General features: G+C 41.9%; 2 protein-coding genes across 3 annotated transcripts in view; one reads left to right on the top strand and one right to left on the bottom strand.

Moving 5' to 3' along the window:
* LOC106085715 (serine/threonine-protein kinase tousled-like 1) overlaps positions 1-20,712 on the bottom strand; it is a 593,262-nt gene that overhangs the window by 298,467 nt on the left and 274,083 nt on the right. The gene's annotated exons all lie outside the window — the stretch shown is intronic.
* The window catches only part of LOC106085718 (uncharacterized), a 318,067-nt gene that overhangs the window by 269,650 nt on the left and 27,705 nt on the right, over positions 1-20,712 (top strand). The gene's annotated exons all lie outside the window — the stretch shown is intronic.

Here is a 20,712-nt window from a genome sequence, read left to right as displayed (position 1 = left end):
CGTTCTCTAATATCTCTGAAACCCTGTTACCAACGAAAGCGCTCCATGAGCATGGTGGCTTTTGTAGCCAGGCTAGAACGATTGTAGAGTCGGTCCAGAAACGGGTCGTAAACTTTGATAATCGAAGCTTAGGCACAATGGCATTTGCTAACCTTGACAACATAACTGCACCGCATAATTCTAACCTTGGCAGAGAGATTTTCTTAACTGGGGCTACTCGGGTCTTGGCTGCTAGAAGAAAAGTGTCTACAGTTTTATCGATGTGTTCAACGCGTATATAAATTGTGGCTGCATATGCGCTTTCTGACGCGTCGCAGAATCCATGTATCTCCACAATACTAGCAGGTGTAAACCGAACCCATCTTGGTATCGATACAGTGTCTATAGAATGGCTGCCTCTCACAAAGTTATTCCAGTTCATTTGAGTCACTGGCTTCAACGAGTCATCCCATTCTACCTTATCTAGCCAAACCTGCTGCATGATTAACTTGGCTACAACAATTACTGGCGCTAACCATCCACATGGGTCGAAAAACTTTGCTATCGTTGATAATACTTCTCGCTTGGTGCTCATTTGCTTTTCTTCAACTGTAGGGGCCGTAAAAGTGAAATTATCACCTGATATATTCCAACGAATTCCTAGGGTCTTTGTCGAAGAAGCTTCGGAAATATTTAACCAATCTATTGGAAGAAGCATGTCTTCATTTAAATCCTTTAACAAACGTGTGTCATTTGACGCCCATTTTCTTAGCTCGAAACCAGCTGATTCTAATGCGGAGGCTAATTCCTTCCTAGCTGCTGTAGCTTCTTCTATGGAGTGTCCGCCCGCTAATACATCATCGACATATAAATTTTCTTTAATAATTCTTGATCCTAACGGATGAGAATCTTTCACGTCTTCTGCTAACTGGAGAAGGGTCCTAATCGCTAAAAATGGGGCGCAATTTATGCCGAAGGTAACAGTTAAGAGTTCGTAATCCTCAATTGGGTGGTTTTCTGATTTACGAAAGAGAATTCTTTGAAAAGCTGTTTGATTGGGGTCTACTAAGATCTGACGATACATTTTTGTCACGTCTGCATTGAAGACGTACTTAAAAAATCTCCATTTCAACACTTGTAGCACAAGGTCTTGCTGAAGTATGGGTCCTGTATGTAAGATATCGTTAAGACTTTTCTTGTTTGATGTTGGGCTAGATGCGTTAAAAACCACTCTAAGTTTTGTGGTAACCCTATCTGGTTTGATAACTGCATGGTGAGGTAAGTAGTAGTGAGGGGTCTTGTATACGCTGTTTGGGTCTACCTTCCTCATGTGTCCTAATTCCAAATACTCTAATATGGCTGCATCATAATGTGCTTTAATATCTGGGGTCTTAGACAACTTTTTCTCCATTCTATGAAACTGTGCCAATGCGATGTTCCTAGATGAACCGATCTCTGAACAGCTTTTAAAAGGTAAAGTTACGATATATCTCCCCGCCTCATTACGTCGTGTTGTATTTTTGTAATTATTTTCGCAATAAATATCTTCTGCTGACCTCAAAACCTTTTTTGGGGTCTCTTCCACCTCCCAAAAGCGAGTGATTATCTTTTCTAATGATGATGCACTATAAAGTGTGATTTGTCTGTCGGATTTAGGGTCTTCCGTAATGGGTCCTCCTATGATCCACCCAAAAACGGTGTCCTGCGCTATAAGTGATCCAAAGGATTTCATAGTACCGCCTTTTGTGAATATAAGGGGTCCAATATCTAATCCGATTAACATGTCCACGGGTCGACTTTCAAAGAATCGGGGGTCCGCGAGACTAAGGTGTGCAAAATCTCCAAATTGATTTTGCCTTAAATTGTGTGTTGGTAAATGAGAAGGTAGGGTCTTTAAGACTGGTGCCCAAACCTCCAGCTCAAAACTAGGATTTACTCGTGAGCAAAGATTGAAGACGCAAGCTTTTGTCGATGTTTCAGAAACTGCGTCGCTTAAACCTGTGACGTGAATTAAATTCTTAACTGTTGGAAGTTGCAATTTGTTTCTAATTTTTTCTGATATGAAAGTTGATTGTGACCCAGGATCGATGATTGCCCTGGCATCATATCTATGTCCTCTAGATTTGATTTGAACTATTGCTGTGAACAAAAGTGTCTCTTTGGGTTGCGGAGTGGGTCTGATTTCCTGAAGTGTCAAAGTCGTTGAACAAGGTGCTTCTAAACAAGGTGTGGACTGTATATTTGGCGATACCGATGGTTGTACTAGGGTGGTTAAAGCGGCAGCACTGGTACTAGGGCGTGCGTATTCGCTAACCGGTTGAGCTAGGGTGGTAGGATCAGTAGCACTGGTGCTAGGTCGTGCTTCCTGTCTACCGGGTTGAACTAAAGTGTTGAGAGCGGCAGCACTGGTGCTAGGTCGTGCTCCGCCTCGTTGGTGTGTGCCTGTTGTAGGGTACTGGCTCTGGTTGCCTTTATGTATCAAACTGTGGTGTCGTTGACTACATTCCCTACAACTAAAACGACTTTTACACTCCCTGACTCCATGATCCGAAGAAAGGCAGTTATAGCAAAGATGACCTGTCTTAACAATGTTTATTCGATCGTTGATCGACCTTTCTAGAAATTGAGGACATTCTCGCAAAGAATGATTGGATTTACAAAGTTGACAAACCGGTTTGTTATTCTGAGCATTATAGTGTGATTGTGTGTTGTTGCTGGGTCTTGAGCCCGTGTTCTTGAAATTGGGATTTACATTTGTTTGAAAACTATTAACTCGCTTTTCCCGCTTATCGTACTCCGATCTGGGTTGATTATATCTCGAATATTGTGGCTTGATATTGCCGACTGATTCTAGGGTCTTGAATTTATGGGTCAAAAATACATCTAATTGATTCCACGATGGAAGAGACGAACAATCTGCTAGGCTGCTTTCGAATTCTTCTAAAAATATTCTTGGTAGTTTGGTTGACACAAGACAAACTAAGATTGGGTCCCATCCCCCCGTTTCTACTTCAAGGGTCTGTAAAGTTTGGGTACAACTACCTATAGTGCGCTGTAATTTCTGGATTGTTGACGCGTTATCAACGGAAACCGAAGGTAAATTAAAAAGAGTTCGCAATTGCTCATTTACCTGCATGCGTTTATTTTCGTACCTATGAACGAGATTTCTCCACGCTATGTCGAAACCCTCATGGGTCAGTGGAACATTGGAAATTATTTCGCGGGCTTCTCCTGCTGTTTTTTGGGTCAAGTGAAACAACTTCTCGACTTTACTTAATTTTGAATTGTTAATGTAAATTGCTGAAAATAAGTCCCTAAAGGTGGGCCATTCGCGATATCCCCCTTTAAAAACATCTGTGTCACAGGGCGGCAATCTTAGAGCTGGTGAAAAATCATTATTGTCTCGCTGTTGGGTCATTGATATTCTCTCCTGTTTTTCTTGATCTTGTTGCTCGTTAAGGGCCAAAATTTCTCCGTTAAGAGAGCTTAAACACCGTTTATAAGTTTCTAATGCCTGTTTGTAATTATTTCGAAGTTTAGTTTTATCTATAGGTGTCTCATCCTTTTCCGGAATGCGGTCCCTACAATCTAAGTATGCCTTCTTGATTTGATCCCATAAAGAATTGAGTTCTACCCGCGTGATTTCTAACGAATGTATATTATCATCTGACTTAGCCGCGGAGTAAACGCTTTCAAAATCTACTAAATCATTCACACAGTTTACAAATTTTTCGCGTAAATTCTTATCCATTTTGTAATTGGCTTGTATATGTTTTAAATAGGTTCAAAAACTATAAAACCACGGAAAAATCTACAACAAAATGTCCAAAAAAACTGGTTATTTGTAGAAATCAAATCTATTTCTAAAAAACCTAATGCGAAGAAAAAAAATGTGTGTCTTGATGATGGGTCAAATATCTAAGGGTCAAACCTGAAACTTTTTACAAAATTCGTAATAAATGTTTTTATCTGGGCCACTATAAAAAAACAGGTTAATATTTCTGATGATATCGATTATACAATAGCCGCAAAAAATTGTAAGAAAAAGTTTCCTTTCAAATCGCAATACACCAGCAATTTAATTCCGCTCGAATTAAAGTTGCAAAAAAAAAAAAAAAAAAAAAATTTTTTTTTTCTCCAAAAAAAATTAAACTTTCACTTTTCAAAATTTGGCATACAGGACTAGATGATTCTTTACAATAATACTGCTTCGACTCGCTGGGTCAATTTGCTTTCTGTATAAAAAAACAACAAAGGATTGCACAAACAACCACAGTCCTTTCCGACCGTTTCCACTTAAATTTGTGCAATAGAATGAAGTTTTAAAATTTCGAAGACAAATGAGGCCAGCACGCAATATTATTTTCGTTATTTCTCACACAAAAACAATTCTTGATAAAAAAACTTCTTCTTTTCTAAAAGCACTTTACTTTTTACTAAGACACTTTTTTTTTTTTTTACAAAAATACCGCGGTTGTCTGTCCCAAAAAATCCTACACACTGCCTTGAAAGTAGGGTCTGCTATATCGGGGTCAAATTCAATTGAAGCTTCTTTTTTGATGTGTGTGTATGTGTGTGTGTGTGTAGGTGGGCGCTTGGCTTGGGTCCAGAATTGTGTGTTGGCGCCTTTTGCAATTTTTGTAGCTTTGTGTCGTTAGAGTTTTGGATTTTGTTGTTTTAGTGTTTTTGATTTGATGAAGTTTTGGGAATTTAACCGTTGTAGCGGGTTTTTCCGTTTTTATCCCAGAGCGTAGATTTTGTTTTTGTGTTTTTACACGGAACGCACGAATTTGATTTTGTTGGGGTTTTTTGAAAATGCACAATATTTTATGTTTGATAGAAAAAGAAAGAATTAGTTTGGGATAAAATTTACAAATTTATCGAGCAACCCATAATTCTGTTTTAACACTCTAATTTGTTTTTTAAGTTAAAATACTGAAAAATTTATGATTTTTAGAGAAAAAAAATTTTCAAAATATGTAGAAAAAAATTAACATAAATTTTGGGTTGGACGATAAATTGTTAAATTTTTCAATTTTTTAGCTCTTTTTTTTCATTTTAACACAAAGAAACTTCTTTCAACAATTTAAAATTTTTTGATTTTTTATAATTTTTGAAATTCCACTTTTTTCCACTTCTGTTCCACTGTGCGGGTCACTTTACGTTTTTTGGGTCACTGTAACACTTTTCTAATGGTTTATAACAAAATTTAATTAATTTTTGCAAATTACAAATTTAATTTAATTATTTTTATTTTCTTCGGGTCACCCTGTTGATTTAATTATCTTTTATTTTGTATGAGTCTTCTTGTCCTTTGCAACTGTGTTATTCTTTTTTTTGTTTATTTCTTTTTGATACCGCTTTGGTTGGATTATTTTATCAAGAAATTAATAAAATAAATCCAGAAAACAAATTATGGGTTTCCGAAGCCGCTTAATAAATAAAAAAAATTATTTTTTTTTGTGTTGCTTTTAATAACTATGGCCAAATTCCTTTTATATGTGTTTTGTGACTTGTTTTATGTTGGCCGTCCGTCCATATGTGTCTGTATGTACGGTTGTGTGTAACCAACCCTTTTTTCGCACTTTTCTCTATTACTTTTGCTTTTAATTGGTGGGTCACTGCACTTTTGTTGTTGCGAATTTTTTTGTGTTTCGGTCACTGGGTCTTTTGAAATGAAAATGAATTATTTTTGGGCACAAAACAGAAAAATTTTTTTGATTTTTGGTTTTTTAATTATTTAAAAAAACCACTTATCCGGTTCGAAGGACCAAATGTTTGGGTTCAAACTAAGGGTTTTGCCTTCCGAAATAAAACATAGGAAGTTTTATGTTTAAAATTCAAATGTGGTGGTGATTGTTTATTGTGATGTTCTTTTCTATGTTATTTAAATTCATTAGTTATAAGTAGATCGTAGTGTTTAAGTAGCAAATATTTAGGTTTAGATAGCACAATTCATAGATTTAAGTAGCAGTAGTAAGTAGATTAAAATTTAAATTATGAGTATAGTTGATTGTAGTAGATAGACATTGTATTTAACAGGTGGGGGGTTTGCAATATTAGAATTAGTTGGTGTTGTATGTTGTGTCCCGCACTTATGGTTGTTGTGATGTTGCAATTGTGGGTCGAGTGTAGATTTGGTTTTTGAGTCGGTTGTTATTGTGTCACTTTGTATCTAAAATGTTAAATATATTAGTTCACTGTTTCAAAGTTTATTGTTGCAATGTTCACTCTAGTTATATATGTTTGTATGTATGTTCACTTTTTACTTTTCACTTCACTTGGGTTTTCACTTTGAGGGGGAGAGAATACGATGCGCGGGTTTGAGATTTAAAACGAGACTGATCTTTTTTTGGTTGTTGCTTGTCACTTGGACCCCGCGAAAACGGTCAACTTTCCAAGCTACAAGCAACAATTCCAGGTAAACAAATATGAAGTCAAGGCGGAATCAGCGATTAAGAACTTACTTCAATGTACCGTTATGCACAGTGGGTCATGTGCATACGTGAACGCATGTCTGCACATGGGTGCACATGACTTCATGTTCAAACGTACTTTGAACAGGGTGCTTTCGACAGACAGACGGGCAGACAGACAGACGGATCGGACAGACGGGCAGACGGACAGACGGACGGACGGATAGACGGACGGACGGATAGACGGACGGACGGACAGACGGACGGGCAGACAGACAGACGGACGGACAGGCAGACAGACGGATCGGAAAGACAGACGGACGGACAGACAGACGGACGGGCAGACAGACGGACGGACAGACAGACGGACAGACAGATGGATCAGACAGACAAACGGACAGACAGACGGACGGACGGACGGACAGACGGACGGAAAGACGGACGGACAGGCGGACGGACAGACGGACGGACGGACGGACAGACGGACGGACGGACAGACAGACAGACGGGCGGACGGACAGACGGACGGACGGACGGACAGACCGATTTAGACCATACTTGACATGGTTGGTGCGAGACAAAACAAAACAATTTACAATTTACGGACGGGCGGACAGATGGATGGACAGACGGACGGACAGAAAGACAGATAGACGGACGGGCGGACAGACGGACGAACGGATCGGACAGACGGACGGACAGACAGACGGATGGACAGACAGACGAACAGACAGACGGACGAACATGGCCAAATCGACTAAGAATGTCAAGACATTAAGACTATATATGCTTTGTTGGGTCTCAGATCAATATTTCTATGTCCTATGGTTGAGGTTATATGGGAGCTATATCAGGTTATGGGAGCTATATCAGATTAGATGGGAGCTATATCAGGTTATGGGCCGATTTAGACCATACTTGACATGGTTGGGGGGAGACAAAACAAAACAATTTACGGACGGACGGACAGACAGACGGATCGGACAGACAGACAGACGGAAGGACAGATCGGACGGACAGACAGACGGATGGACAGACAGACGAACAGACAGACGGACGAACATGGCTAAATCGACTAAGAATGTCAAGACAATGAAGACTATATATGCTTTGTTGGGTCTCAGATCAATATTTCTATGTCCTATGGTTGAGGTTACCCTCAACCCAACAACAACTTTTTAAGGGCTGTGAAGCATACTGGGCCTGCCAGTTTTGTATACAAATTCTAAATTACTTACTCTGTTAAGGTGCTAAACATTAATACACTCTTGGAAACTTACCTAAAACGAAAAGAGAAATAAATGGTCAAAAACATATAATCCACAAATTTAAAGTTGTATTTTAAAATCAAAAATTTTTATTTAATAGGGCAATTATTGTAAAAATTTAGTTTCTATAGAAAATTTTGCCAAAAATTTCGTTTCTATGGGAAATGTTGCCACATTTTCATTTGCTATGGGAAATTTTGTCAAAATTTCTATGCTATGATAAATTTTGTTTAAATTCGTTTCCTATGGGAAATTTTTTCAAAATTTGATCAAAAATATAAAAATTTTCTCACTGTGGGAAAATGTTTCAAAAATTTCATTTCTACTGAAAATTTTATGAAAACTTAAACCCCGTTTACACTGTCCATTAAATCCGCATTTAAAGCTTTCGCCAGCTGATTTTATGAAGGGAAAACAAATGCGCAAGCCATTTAATCCAGATTTTAGGGGCAGTGTAAACGGGGTCTTAATTTCTATAGGAAATTTTGTTAAACATTTCATTCTTTGTTAATTACACCATAAAAATCTTAAAGTGTTATGCCCCGTGATTAATTTCTGTAAAATTGATTAAAGTACATCAATGATTAAAGTACATCAAAAACTACGGCTCTTAGTAACGTTCAAAGGACACAAAGCCATAGATGAGTTGGCTCAATGTAAGTAAACCTCTAAGAGGGTGGTTTTGTTGGAAAACTAAAAATTGCAATTGGACACCAGGGCAAATCTATTTATGTTTGCCAACGCAATATACACGCGCGAAACATGGCAAAATTAATTGAAATCTATACACAAAGGCGGGCTGTGGTTGCAGAAACCTCCCCGCATAAAAATAAACCTAAGGTTAAGTAGGGAGCAACAAGGACATCACAAGAAAATCTCAGGTAAATGGAAAAATGTATACAGAAAACCGAAAGGAAGGACGGACAAAATAACCAAAAAAAAACCAAGAGTGGCGAATAATTGCAAAGTTCAATATGAACAAGAAATTGCGTTATATCTTTAGACAATTAAAGGAGCAAAAGCAGAAACCAAAAAAAAAGCAACGAAAACGAAGCGGAATGTAAGAATCGCTGAAAATGTGCGTCAACAAAATCAACCCTTAAGGATTAAGAAAAGAAACCATTGTCAAAAAAAAAGGGAACAATCTTTTACACGACACAAAACCCTTCTTGTGCCTCCTCCTTCTTCTTCTGAGAATCCTTATGGTCCTTGTTTTGCCGCTGCTGACGATAATGTTGATGTAGACAATGAAGTAAAACAAAACTCAACTAAACCCGTAATAATTACGCATTTAAATAAAATTAAATAGAATTTTTTACAAAAGAATGCGACAGCAAAACAAACGGAAAGCGAAAAACAAACTCTCAAATGAAAATTACACACAAAAGGGCAACTCAAGGGCTAGCATAAAGTCTTAATTTGCCACTAGGTATGAAAAAAAAAAAACAAATCTGGCAACAATGCAATTCAGAGAGCAGGGTTTACTTAGAAGCCAACAAAGGGGCTCAGCGAAGGAAAAGCACCATACTAAAAGTTTTCCCAAAAATAAAAAAAAAAAAATTTTTGTTGGAATTTTGTTTCTATAGAAAGCTAGCCGAACCGTGCCCTCTCCGCTGCGTCTTCTTTAACTCTCTAATATCTTTTTGGGTGGGGACACTTCGCTCTAAATGTGGATATCGAATTCGTGCCTATGACGCTGAACGCGTTCGAATCCTGGCAAGAACATCGGACAAAGCGGTGGTTTTCCCCTCTTAATGCTGGCGACATTTGCGTGGACAATGCCATGCATGGTCATTTAAAAAATGTTCCCCAAAGAGCTGCGGAACGCCGTTCGGACTCGGCTATAAAAACAGGTCCCTTATCATTGAGTTTAAACTTGAATCGGAAATCACTCATTGATGTGTGAGAAGTTTGCCTCTGCTCGGTTCCTGGTGTTTTTGAGAATTAGGGTAATGAGAATTGCTTTTAAGGGAAGGGATGGCACCTCAGACATTTCGACTCAAATATGGATATCAAATTCGTTCTGCACTTCCCAATCCCCTTTGATGTAAAACCACCCCACATTGCCATGGTCGGTAAATATGAACCGTTTGGAGAGTGTTTTGGGGCTGGGGCGGCCACCGGCACTTTGCACTGAAAATAGATATCAAATTCGTTCTTTATTCCCAACGGAAATAAAGTTCAGTTTAGGGGGTGCTTAAGGACGTACCCCAAAACACTTGGCCCCAAAATTGGATATCAAATTCGTTTTCTACTCTCAAATACCCACCCTTCATTTGAGTCCCATATTGTCATAATGGGTCAATTAGTCCATTTAACGTATCTTTAGGAGGAACCCAAATTTTAAGGTCAATTTCGTAATCTACTCCCAAATACCTTTCATTTGAGTCCCATATAGCCATGGTCGGCCAATATGCCCATTTGGGGGTATTTGAGGGTAAGCGACCTCCCATTACTTGGACCTAATGCTTTATGCCATATGTGTAATCTACAGCCTAATACTTTTCATTTGAGTCCCATATTGACATGAACTTCAAATATATTGGGTTGCTCAAAAAGTAATTGCGGATTTTTCATATAGTCGACGTTGACAAATTTTTTCACAGCTTGTGACTCTGTAATTGCATTCTTTCTTCTGTCAGTTATCAGCTGTTACTTTTAGCTTGCTTTAAAAAAAAAAAGTGTAAAAAAGTATATTTGATTAAAGTTCATTCTAAGTTTTATTAAAAATGCATTTACTTTCTTTTAAAAAATCCGCAATTACTTTTTGGGCAACCCAATATCTGTTTAGAGGAGTTTTGGGGTTGGAGGGGGGACCCGCTTGGTAATTGGACCTAAATTTTAATACCATATTCGTTTTGTGGTCTCCAAAAACCTTTTATTTGATACCCTTATTGTGGCCATGGGCCTACTTTCAGATATGGGTGGCGTTTTTGGGGTAAGGGGAAGGGACCGCCTCCATCCGAAATGTAAAAATTATATAACCTTCTTCCAGGTAAAAATGAAGAAAATAGGTTCAGCCTAATCTCATATTGTTATAATGGGTCTAATGACGTTTTTGAGGGGTGGCATGATCCCCTATACTTCCATCTGATTTTATATGCCACATTCGAAATCTACTCCCGAATACCTTTCATTTGAGCCCCATATTGACGTGAACATCCAATATGTCTATTTGGGGGAGTTTTGAGGTTGGGGCGGCTCGATGGGTACTTAGACTCAAAGTTTAATACCACATTCGTATTCTACTCTCCAATACCTTTCATTTGATACCTATATTGTCTCGATCGGTTAACTTTTGATTTTGGGTGGTGTTTTTGGCACAAGGGGGAGGGTCCGTCCCCCTTCCGATATCGAAAAATTATATAGCCTATGTTTCCTTCCAAACCAACCTACACAATATGAAAACATTTTGAGAAAATCGATTCTGGTGTTTTTGAGTCCGTGCGGCACAAAAAAAACGGAGTCCCATATATCCGTGTTTGGCTAATGTGCCCATTTTAGGCGTTTTTGTGGGGGTGGAGTGGGGATCCCCTATACTTTGACATGAATTGGTTTGCCTGATTCGTTATCTACTCCCGCATACTTTTCATTTGATATACATATTGTCGTTATCAGTCCACTTTTGATTTTGGGTGGTATTTTTGGGGTAACGATGGAGGGTCCGCGCCCTTCCGATATCAATTAATTCTAAAGCCTATTCCTACTTTCTGACCATATTCGTAATCTACTCTACGAATACTTTTCATTTAAGTCCCATATTGTCATGATCGTCAAATAAACCTATTGTAGGGGGTTTCAGGGTTGGGGTGCCCCACAGGTACTTGAATCCAACTTTTATTAAGAAATTCGAACTCTACTCTTGAATAGCTTTAATTTGAATCCCATATTGTCTCGATCCGTCCACTTTTATTTTTGGGTAGTACTTTTGGGTTAGGGGGAGGGTCCGCCCCCTTCTGTTATCAATAAATTCTAAAGCCCATTCCTACTTCCTGACCATCTTCGTAATCTACTCTACAAATACCTTTCATTTGAGTCCCATATTGTCATGATCGTCAAATAAACCTATTTTAGGGGGGTTTGGGACTGGGGTGGCCCCCCAGGTACTTGAACCAACTTTTATTATGAAATTCGTACTCTACTCCTGAATAGCTTTCATTTGAATCCCATATTGTCTCGATCGGTCCACTTTTATTTTTGGGTAGTACTTTTGGGGTTAGGGGGAGGGTCCGCCCCCCCTCCCGATATCAAAAAATTATATAGCCTATGTTTCCTTCCAGACCAACCTACAAAAAATTTGAACAGGGGCAAACTTCTCACATATCAATGAGTGCAGTCTGATTCAATTTTAAGCTCAATGATAGGGGGCCTCCTTTTTATAGCCGAGTGCGAACGGCGTGCCGCAGTGCGACACCTTTTTGGAGAGAAGTTTAACATGGCATAGTATCTCACAAATGTTGCCAGCATTTGGAAGGGAAAACCACCGCTGAAATTTTTTTCTGATGGTCTCGCCAGGATTCGAACCCAGACGTTCAGCGTCATAGGCGGACATGCTAACCTCTGCGCTACGGTGGCCTCCCGTACTATCGATTTTATGAGTTTTCTGAACTTTATGTGTTTGTGTTTTTTTTTAATTTCTTATAGCTCTTAAAAAATCACCTTTTATATACTTTGTTAGGTCTCCGTCCCGAAGGGTTGACATGGACATGACGAAGTTTGATAAAACAAGTAAAAGCGTGCTAAGTTCGGCCGGGCCGAATCTTATATACCCTCCACCATGGATCGCATTTGTCGAGTTCTTTTCCCGGCATCTCTTCTTAGGCAAAAAAGGATATAAGAAAAGAGTTGCTCTGCTATTAAAACGATATCAAGATAGGGTCCGGTTCGGACCACAATTAAATTATATGTTGGAGACCTGTGTAAAATTTCAGCCAATTCGTATAAGAATTGCGCCCATTGGGGCTCACGAAGTAAAATAGAGAGAACGATTTACATGGGATCTGTATCGGGCTATAGACCGATTCAGACCATAATAAACACGTTTGTTGATGGTCATGAGAGGATCCATCGTACAAAATTTCAGGCATATCGGATAATAATTGCGACCTCTAGGGGTCAAGAAGTCAAGATCCCAGATCGGTTTATATGGTAGCTATATCAGGTTATGAACCGATTTGAACCTTATTTGACACAGTTGTTGAAAGTAAAAATAAAATGCGTCATGCAAAATTTTAGCCAAATCGGATAGGAATTGCGCCCTCTAGAAGCTCAAGAAGTCAAATCCCCAGATCTGTTTATATGACAGCAATATCAGGTTATGGACCGATTTCAACCATACTTGGCACAGTTGTTGGATATCATAACGAAATACTTCGTGCAAAAATTCATTCAAATCGGATAAGAATTGCGCACTCTAGAGGCTCAAGAAGTCAAGACCCAAGATCGGTTTATATGGCAGCTATATCAGGTTATGGACCGATTTGAACCATACTTAGCACAGTTGTTGGATATCATAACAAAACACGTCGTGCAAAATTTAATTCCAATCGGATAAGAATTGCGCTCTCTAGAGGCTCAAGAAGTCAAGACCCAAGATCGGTTTATATGGCAGCTATATCAAAACATGGACCGATATGGCCCATTTACAATACCAACCGACCTACACTAATAAAAAGTATTTGTGCAAAATTTCAAGCGGCTAGCATTACTCCTTCGGAAGTTAGCGTGCTTTCGACAGACAGACGGACAAACGAACGGACGGACGGACGGACAGACGGACGGACAGACGGACGGACAGACGGACGGACAGACGGACGGACATGGCTAGATCGACATAAAATGTCGCGACGATCAAGAATATATATACTTTATGGGGTCTCAGACGAATATTTCGAGTAGTTACAAACAGAATGACGAAATTAGTATACCCCCCATCTTATGGTGGAGGGTATAAAAAGAAGCAATATAGGAATAGAAGAGGGATCAAGCGCCTATCCGACACACGAGTGCCAAGCATTTGTGCTCCGCGCTTGCTCATGCATGACAGCGCTGTAAAGATTTCATCGCGTCTCTCGTCGAATCAAACCCGTTTTATCTTAGTCCCCAGTGACACATCTCCGAGATCGGAGAAAAATTGCCTCCCTAGGATGGAAAGCCTTAGCACCTGTTGACCCGGGCCTGAGCGGAGCATGTGTTGGATCTTCTCCTTCTCATTCCCATCAAGACAACGTTCACAGTAGTCGTTGAAGAGGACTTCCATACGCGCGGCCATATGTCATATCATGGCCTATCGCACAGTATTCGGTTATGACTCCTGTAATCGCACCCAATGATCCCTTGTCAAGGGCAAGCAACTTTTTCGTCCTCTTCCAGTCAACAACTAGCCAGAGTGTCCTGGCAATCCGACATCCATCCACAGATTGCCACCTCGTCACTGCCTTCGCAATGGCCATCTCCTTTACTATGTCTAGTAGTTCGACAAAAGGCAAGGCAAGTGTGCAAGACCGACCTGCAATACCGGTGTGCTTGCCGTGGAGAAATCCCCTCCTGGCATACTTGTCCGCCTTCTCATTTCCAAGAACACCGGTGTGTACGGGAACCCAGGCCAACACAACGTCATGAGACAGGTGTCCGTTCAGGGTCCCCAAACACTACACCAGATACTTTGATCTCATCGTCCTTGAATCCAAGGATTTGAGGGCCGCCATACTGTCCACATATATACTGAGTTTCGAAGTTGGCAGGCCCATGCTACGGATCTACATTACATCCAAAGCACAGCCCTCTGTCTAAAAAATCGTGCACTCGTCCGGCAGTCCAACTGACATACCGATGTCGAGTGTTTCTAAGTAAGCCCTTAGTCCCCTCCCGGACTCCATCCTGGAGTCGCCGTTGAAGACCGAGACTTCATCCAAATCAAACACAGCATACGCCTTCCACTCCTCTCATCCGGGGAAGCGAATCCGGAACAACCTCTCCCGATTCGATCTCCGCGAAAGGTAGTCTGGGACCCTCGTCAGCCCAACTCCTGCATCCATGTCCTCCAGAATGGAGCAGTGGCCGTGTCCGCCTTCTCTCAGCATTCTAAGCTCCTTAATGCTAACTGAATTCCTTAGCCTAAGCGTTACCTTAGCGGCACAGCCCCGCTATATATATATATATAATAGGTTTTAAATTTAGCATTACCTACAGGCCCGCCTGCATTGTGGACCATAACGCCCCCGTGAACCGGATGGAGGCCAGTCCCTGTACCTTTCAAAGTTCCATGGTGCGTGTACATGGACTCCAGAATGGACCAGTGGCTGTGTCCGCCTTCTCTCACCATGCCAAGTTCCGTAATGCAAACCAAGTTCCCTAAGCCTACGCGCTACCTTAGAGGCACATAGCTCAACAGGTTGTAAATTTAGCATCACCTCCAGGCCCGCCTGTATTGTGGACCATAACGCCACCGTGAACCGGATGCAGGCCAGTCCCTGTACCTTCCAAAGTTCCATGGTGCTTCTACGTGTCCGTGTCCGCCTTCTCTCAGCATGTCAAGTTCCTTAATGCAACCCAAATTCCCTAAGCCTAAGCGCTACCTTAGCGGCATAGCTCTGAATACATACCTCAACAGGTTGTAAATTTAGCATCATCTCCAGGCCCGCCTGCATTGTGGACCATAACGCCCCCGTGAACTGGATGCAGGCCAGTCCCTGTACCTTTCAAAGTTCCATGGTATGTGTAAATGGCCTCCAGAATGTAGCAATGGCTGTGTGAGCCTTCTCACAGCATGCCAAGTTCCTTAATGCAAATCAAGTTCCCTAAGCCTAAGCGCTACCTTAGAGGCACAGACCCGAATACATACCTCAACAGGCTGTAAATTTAGCATCACCTGCAGGCCCGCCTGCATTGTGGACCATAACGCCCCCGTGAACCGGATGCAGGCCAGTCCCTGTACCCTTCAAAGTTCCATGGTGCGTGTAAATGGCCTCCAGAATGTAGCAATGGCTGTGTGAGCCTTCTCTCAGCATGCCAAGTTCCTTAATGCAAATCAAGTTCCCTAAGCCTAAGCGCTACCTTAGAGGCACAGACCCGAATACATACCTCTACAGGTTGTAAATTTAGCATCACCTCCAGGACCGCCTGCATTGTGGACCATAACGCCCCCGTGAACCGGATGCAGGCAAGTCCCTGTACCCTACAAAGTTCCATGGTGCTTCCATATGGCCTCCACGTGTCCGTGTCCACCTTCTCTCAGCTTGCCAAGCTCCTTAGTGCAAACCAGGTTCCCTAAGCCTAAGCGCGACCTGAACAGCATAGCCCCGAATACATACATCAACAGGTTGTAAATTTAGCATCACCTGCAGGCCCGCCGGCATTGTGGATCATAACGCCCCCGTGAACGGGATTCTTTCGAAGTTTCTTGGTCCGTGTACTCTTCTCCACAGCCTTCCACGATACCAGTATTCCATATGCCACCACTTCTTTGGGCTAACTCTCCACATCCTACTGAATATTCTTCTGCATGAGTAGAAGGCGCTTATCGTCTTTCATTTTCTCCGTATTGCTTTTCCGGGACAGTTTCAAGGCCTAGGTATTTCGCCTCCTTTGGCAACTACAGAGAGATGCCGTCCAGGGACGGGAGTGTGAAAATCTCGTAGCCCATCTCGATAGCCTTCACAGTGACCTTTTTATAATATCGCTGATTGTCGACTGAAATCTGCCTCACGCCTAGGTATTTCGCCTCCCTAGACAACTACAGAGTGGGAGTCTGAGGACGGGAGTTTGAGGACGGGAGTTTGAGGACGGGAGTTTGAGGACGGGAGTTTGAGGACGGGAGTCTGAGGACGGGAGTTTGAGGACGGGAGTCTGAGGACGGGAGTCTGAGGACGGGAGTCTGAGGACGGGAGTCTGAGGACGGGAGTCTGAGGACGGGAGTCTGAGGACGGGAGTCTGAGGACGGGAGTCTGAGGACGGGAGTCTGAGGACGGGAGTCTGAGGACGGGAGTCTGAGGACGGGAGTCTGAGGACGGGAGTCTGAGGACGGGAGTCTGAGGACGGGAGTCTGAGGACGGGAGTCTGAGGACGGGAGTCTGAGGACGGGAGTCTGAGGACGGGAGTCTGAGGACGGGAGTCTGAGGACGGGAGTCTGAGGACGGGAGTCTGAGGACGGGAGTCTGAGGACGGGAGTCTGAGGACGGGAGTCTGAGGACGGGAGTCTGAGGACGGGAGTCTGAGGACGGGAGTCTGAGGACGGGAGTCTGAGGACGGGAGTCTGAGGACGGGAGTCTGAGGACGGGAGTCTGAGGACGGGAGTCTGAGGACGGGAGTCTGAGGACGGGAGTCTGAGGACGGGAGTCTGAGGACGGGAGTCTGAGGACGGGAGTCTGAGGACGGGAGTCTGAGGACGGGAGTCTGAGGACGGGAGTCTGAGGACGGGAGTCTGAGGACGGGAGTCTGAGGACGGGAGTCTGAGGACGGGAGTCTGAGGACGGGAGTCTGAGGACGGGAGTCTGAGGACGGGAGTCTGATGACGGCAGTCTGAGGACGGGAGTCTAAGGACGGGAGTCTGAGGACGGGAGTCTGAAATTCGTTATCTTAAATCTCCGGGTGGAGGCCACCGTAGCGCAGAGGTTAGCATGTCCGCCTATGACGCTGAACGCCTGGGTGCGAATCCTGGCAATACCATTCAGAAAAAATTTTCAGCCGTGGTTTTCCCCTCCTAATGCTGGCAACAATTGTGAGGTACTATGCCATGTAAAACTTCTCTCCAAAGAGGTGTCGCACTGCGGCACGCCGTTCGGACTCGGCTATAAAACGGAGACGCCTTATCATTGAGCTTAAACTTGAATCGGACTGCACTCATTGATATGTGAGAAGTTTGCCCCTGTGCCTTAGTGGAATATTTATGGGGAAAATTTGCATTTTGCAGTTGACACATTCCGTCTTGTCGTCTTTCTTGTGTACGGGACATAGTATGCTGAGGTTCGCATCATAGGGTGTGCGTTCTTTTAGCCAGATCTTGCAGACAGGCTGATACATACACCTAATCGGCGTGTCGTCTCTGGTCTTAAATAGTTCAGCGGGTAACCCGTCGGCACTTGCTGCCTTGTTGTTCTTCAGTCGGTTGACTGCTACTTGTCGGTTGACTGCTACATACACCTAATCGGCGTGTCGTCTCTGGTCTTAAATAGTTCAGCGGTTAACCCGTCGGCACCTGCTGCCTTGTTGTTCTTCAGTCGGTTGACTGCTACTTGGACCTCATTTTGACTAGGAGGTAAACATTCTATACCATCATCAGGGATTGTTTCTGCGGTATCCTCTTCGCCGCCATCGTCGGACACTAGTAGTTGGGTAAAATGTTCTTTTCATATCCTCAGATTTCTACCAGATTTCCTTCTTTGTCTCTGCAGTAGGATGTGCCTGCACCAAAGCCATCGGTTTGAAGATGCGAATCGCCCACACTGGCTTGTCCTCGTCAACGATTTTACCTATAAGACCCTCCAAGGATTCAGGCCTTGTGGGTATTACGTCGTGCTAATGGTCTTCTTTTTCCTGGTTGTCTGGAAAATGTGTCTCCATCAGTAGTTCCACCGTCTCCTGGTTGTTCTCGGTGTGAGTGCAGTTTTCTCTTCTCATAGAGCTTGGCATGTTAGGATCCTTGTAGAGCACTTTGTGCAATCTAGATGCTATACTAGTGCCCTCTATAGGATATTATATCAAAATTCCGTTGGTATAGACTTTTTTCGAATTTATTCGCAATATCAACATTTTTTTGTACGTTCTTCTAGCCAGATTGCGCAGATAAGCTGATGCATACACCTAATCGGCGTGGCGTCTCCGGTCTTTAATAGTTCAGCGGGTAACCCGTCGGCTCCTGCTGCCTTGTTGTTTTTCAGTCGGTTGACTGGACCTCATTCTGACTAGTGTCATTTTGACGGTGTGTTTTAGGGTTTTCTTCCTCAGAAAGCTTGGCATGTTAGGATCCTTGTAGAGCACTTTGTGCAATCTAGATGCTACACTAGTGCCCTCTATAGGATATTATATCAAAATTTCGTTGGTATAGACTTTTTTGTCAAATTTATTCAAAAACTCTGTTAACATTTGAATTCCATTAAAATAATCATAGAAAATATTGGCGAATTTCGAATTTTCGGAAAAATTTCGCGAATTTTTAATATTAGATTTCTTCGAAGTTAAAGTGTTTTCAAATTTGGTTTCCATAAAAATGTTTCTTTGAAATTTGATCGTTAAAATTTCTTTGAAATATGACTTCTTTTGAACATTTCGCTGTTTGTATGATTTTCGTTTCATTTTTATGGAAAATATTAAACAGTCTCCCACTTATGCTGGTGGCATTTCTCTTAGGAATTCAATTTTTACAAATTGTTGCTGTCTAGACATTGTGATGAGTACCCAACAAACATTTCATAAACATTTCCCAAAAAGGCCCACAGTGTATGAGTGCTCCACAAAAGATTATCAGCGATAAAATCAGATTATCCTCCAAATTGCTGGTATTGAGAGAAATATCCCACAAAATGCTGATGTATTTGGGAATTACTTCAAGTGTTGGAGTATTTTCAATCCACGATTAATTTGGAACATAAGAGCAGACATACATATGTCATCGACATGACGATAATGATGACGTGACTTGACCAGAAGGTCGATAAATATTTACCCCAAGTGCCTTTCAGAGCTCACGCCCTCACAGCGTGGACATTCTTCGGGTGGTGGTAATTTTCCATTCCACAATGGATTAGAAACAAAGCCACTTTATGTGGGCTCTTTCGTGTCTTTCAGCACTTTGGTTAGGTTTTGGTTCGGGTTTTTGTCTTTTGTCTTTGGGATGAGAGCAAATAATTTTCGGCATTTTCTACTTTTGTAGTGAGTCAATTTTTTTTTTAGTGTCCGTCCATTAAACGAACTTGCCACAGTCTATCGGTCGCTCCGTCCGTCCGTCTGTCTGTCTGTCTATTCTCCATTCTGGGTAATCACATTAAGGGAGTAACTTTTGTTTGGCCAATGTCTGCCCTTTTCAGCTTTGCTTGGCAGCCCAAAGTTGTCACTCCTTAACTCTTCACCCCCGCCTAGGCCATCAGGCATTGACAGCTGGTTTGCTACACTCGAAAGCCCTCTGAGCTCTCTGTCTATCCATCTATCCCTTGGTTGTGCAACTCTTGGCTTGGCTTGGCACATTCCATATTTCGATATTCACCGAAACGAAAGAATTGTTTATTTGGCCGATATTTTATATTTCGCCCTTAAAAGTGTCAATTTTCTTCAATGTATCAAGTGCCGACTCTAACATTGCTCTAAAGCAAACATAGAACGCAAAAAAGTTGCTACAAAATTAGCTATGAATACAAATGCAACGATGACAGACCGATTTACTGGCGGGCAGATGGACGGACAAACGACGAGTGGTTTAACCCTTAAAGCATGTGGTGACGTTATCATTGGATTTTCAAGGTTATCTTCTGTGAGTGACAGCAAGCTTCTTTACTTGTTGTCCGCTCCCTTATCCGTGGAGGATTTCCAGTATGTTGCTGATTTTTTTGATATTTGTTACTGATTTTCGCAAGTTTTAAACGCCCTATGAAATGTCCTTGCAAATAAAATTTTGACAAAATTTTCTTAGCAAAGAAATTTTGACAAAATTCCAATAGCAAAAAAATGTTTGAACGGAGTGTTCTGTTATGACTTTTAACAACTGTGCCAAGTACGGTCCAAATCGGTTTATAACCCGATATAGCTTCCATATAAACCGAACACCCGATTTGACTTCCTGAGCCATTACAAGCCACAATTTTTGTCCGATTTGGCTGAAAATTTGCCTGCAGTGTTCTGTTACGACTTTCAACAACTGTGCCAAGTATGGTCCGAATCGGTTTATAACCTGATATAGCTCCGATTTGACTTCTTGAGCCCTTACAAGCCGCAATCTTCGTCCGATTTAGCTGAAATTTTGCACGTATTGTTCTGTTATGACTTCCAACAAATGTGCCTTCCTATAGATATGAACTTTTGACAAAATTCCCCATAGATATTCACTTGATATGACTGCC

This window comes from Stomoxys calcitrans, chromosome 4 (assembly GCF_963082655.1).
Source record: "Stomoxys calcitrans chromosome 4, idStoCalc2.1, whole genome shotgun sequence".
In the NCBI taxonomy this organism is placed as follows: domain Eukaryota; kingdom Metazoa; phylum Arthropoda; class Insecta; order Diptera; family Muscidae; genus Stomoxys; species Stomoxys calcitrans.
The sequence above is the reverse complement of the archived record's forward strand: the minus strand, read 5'-3'. Positions and strand labels throughout refer to the sequence as shown.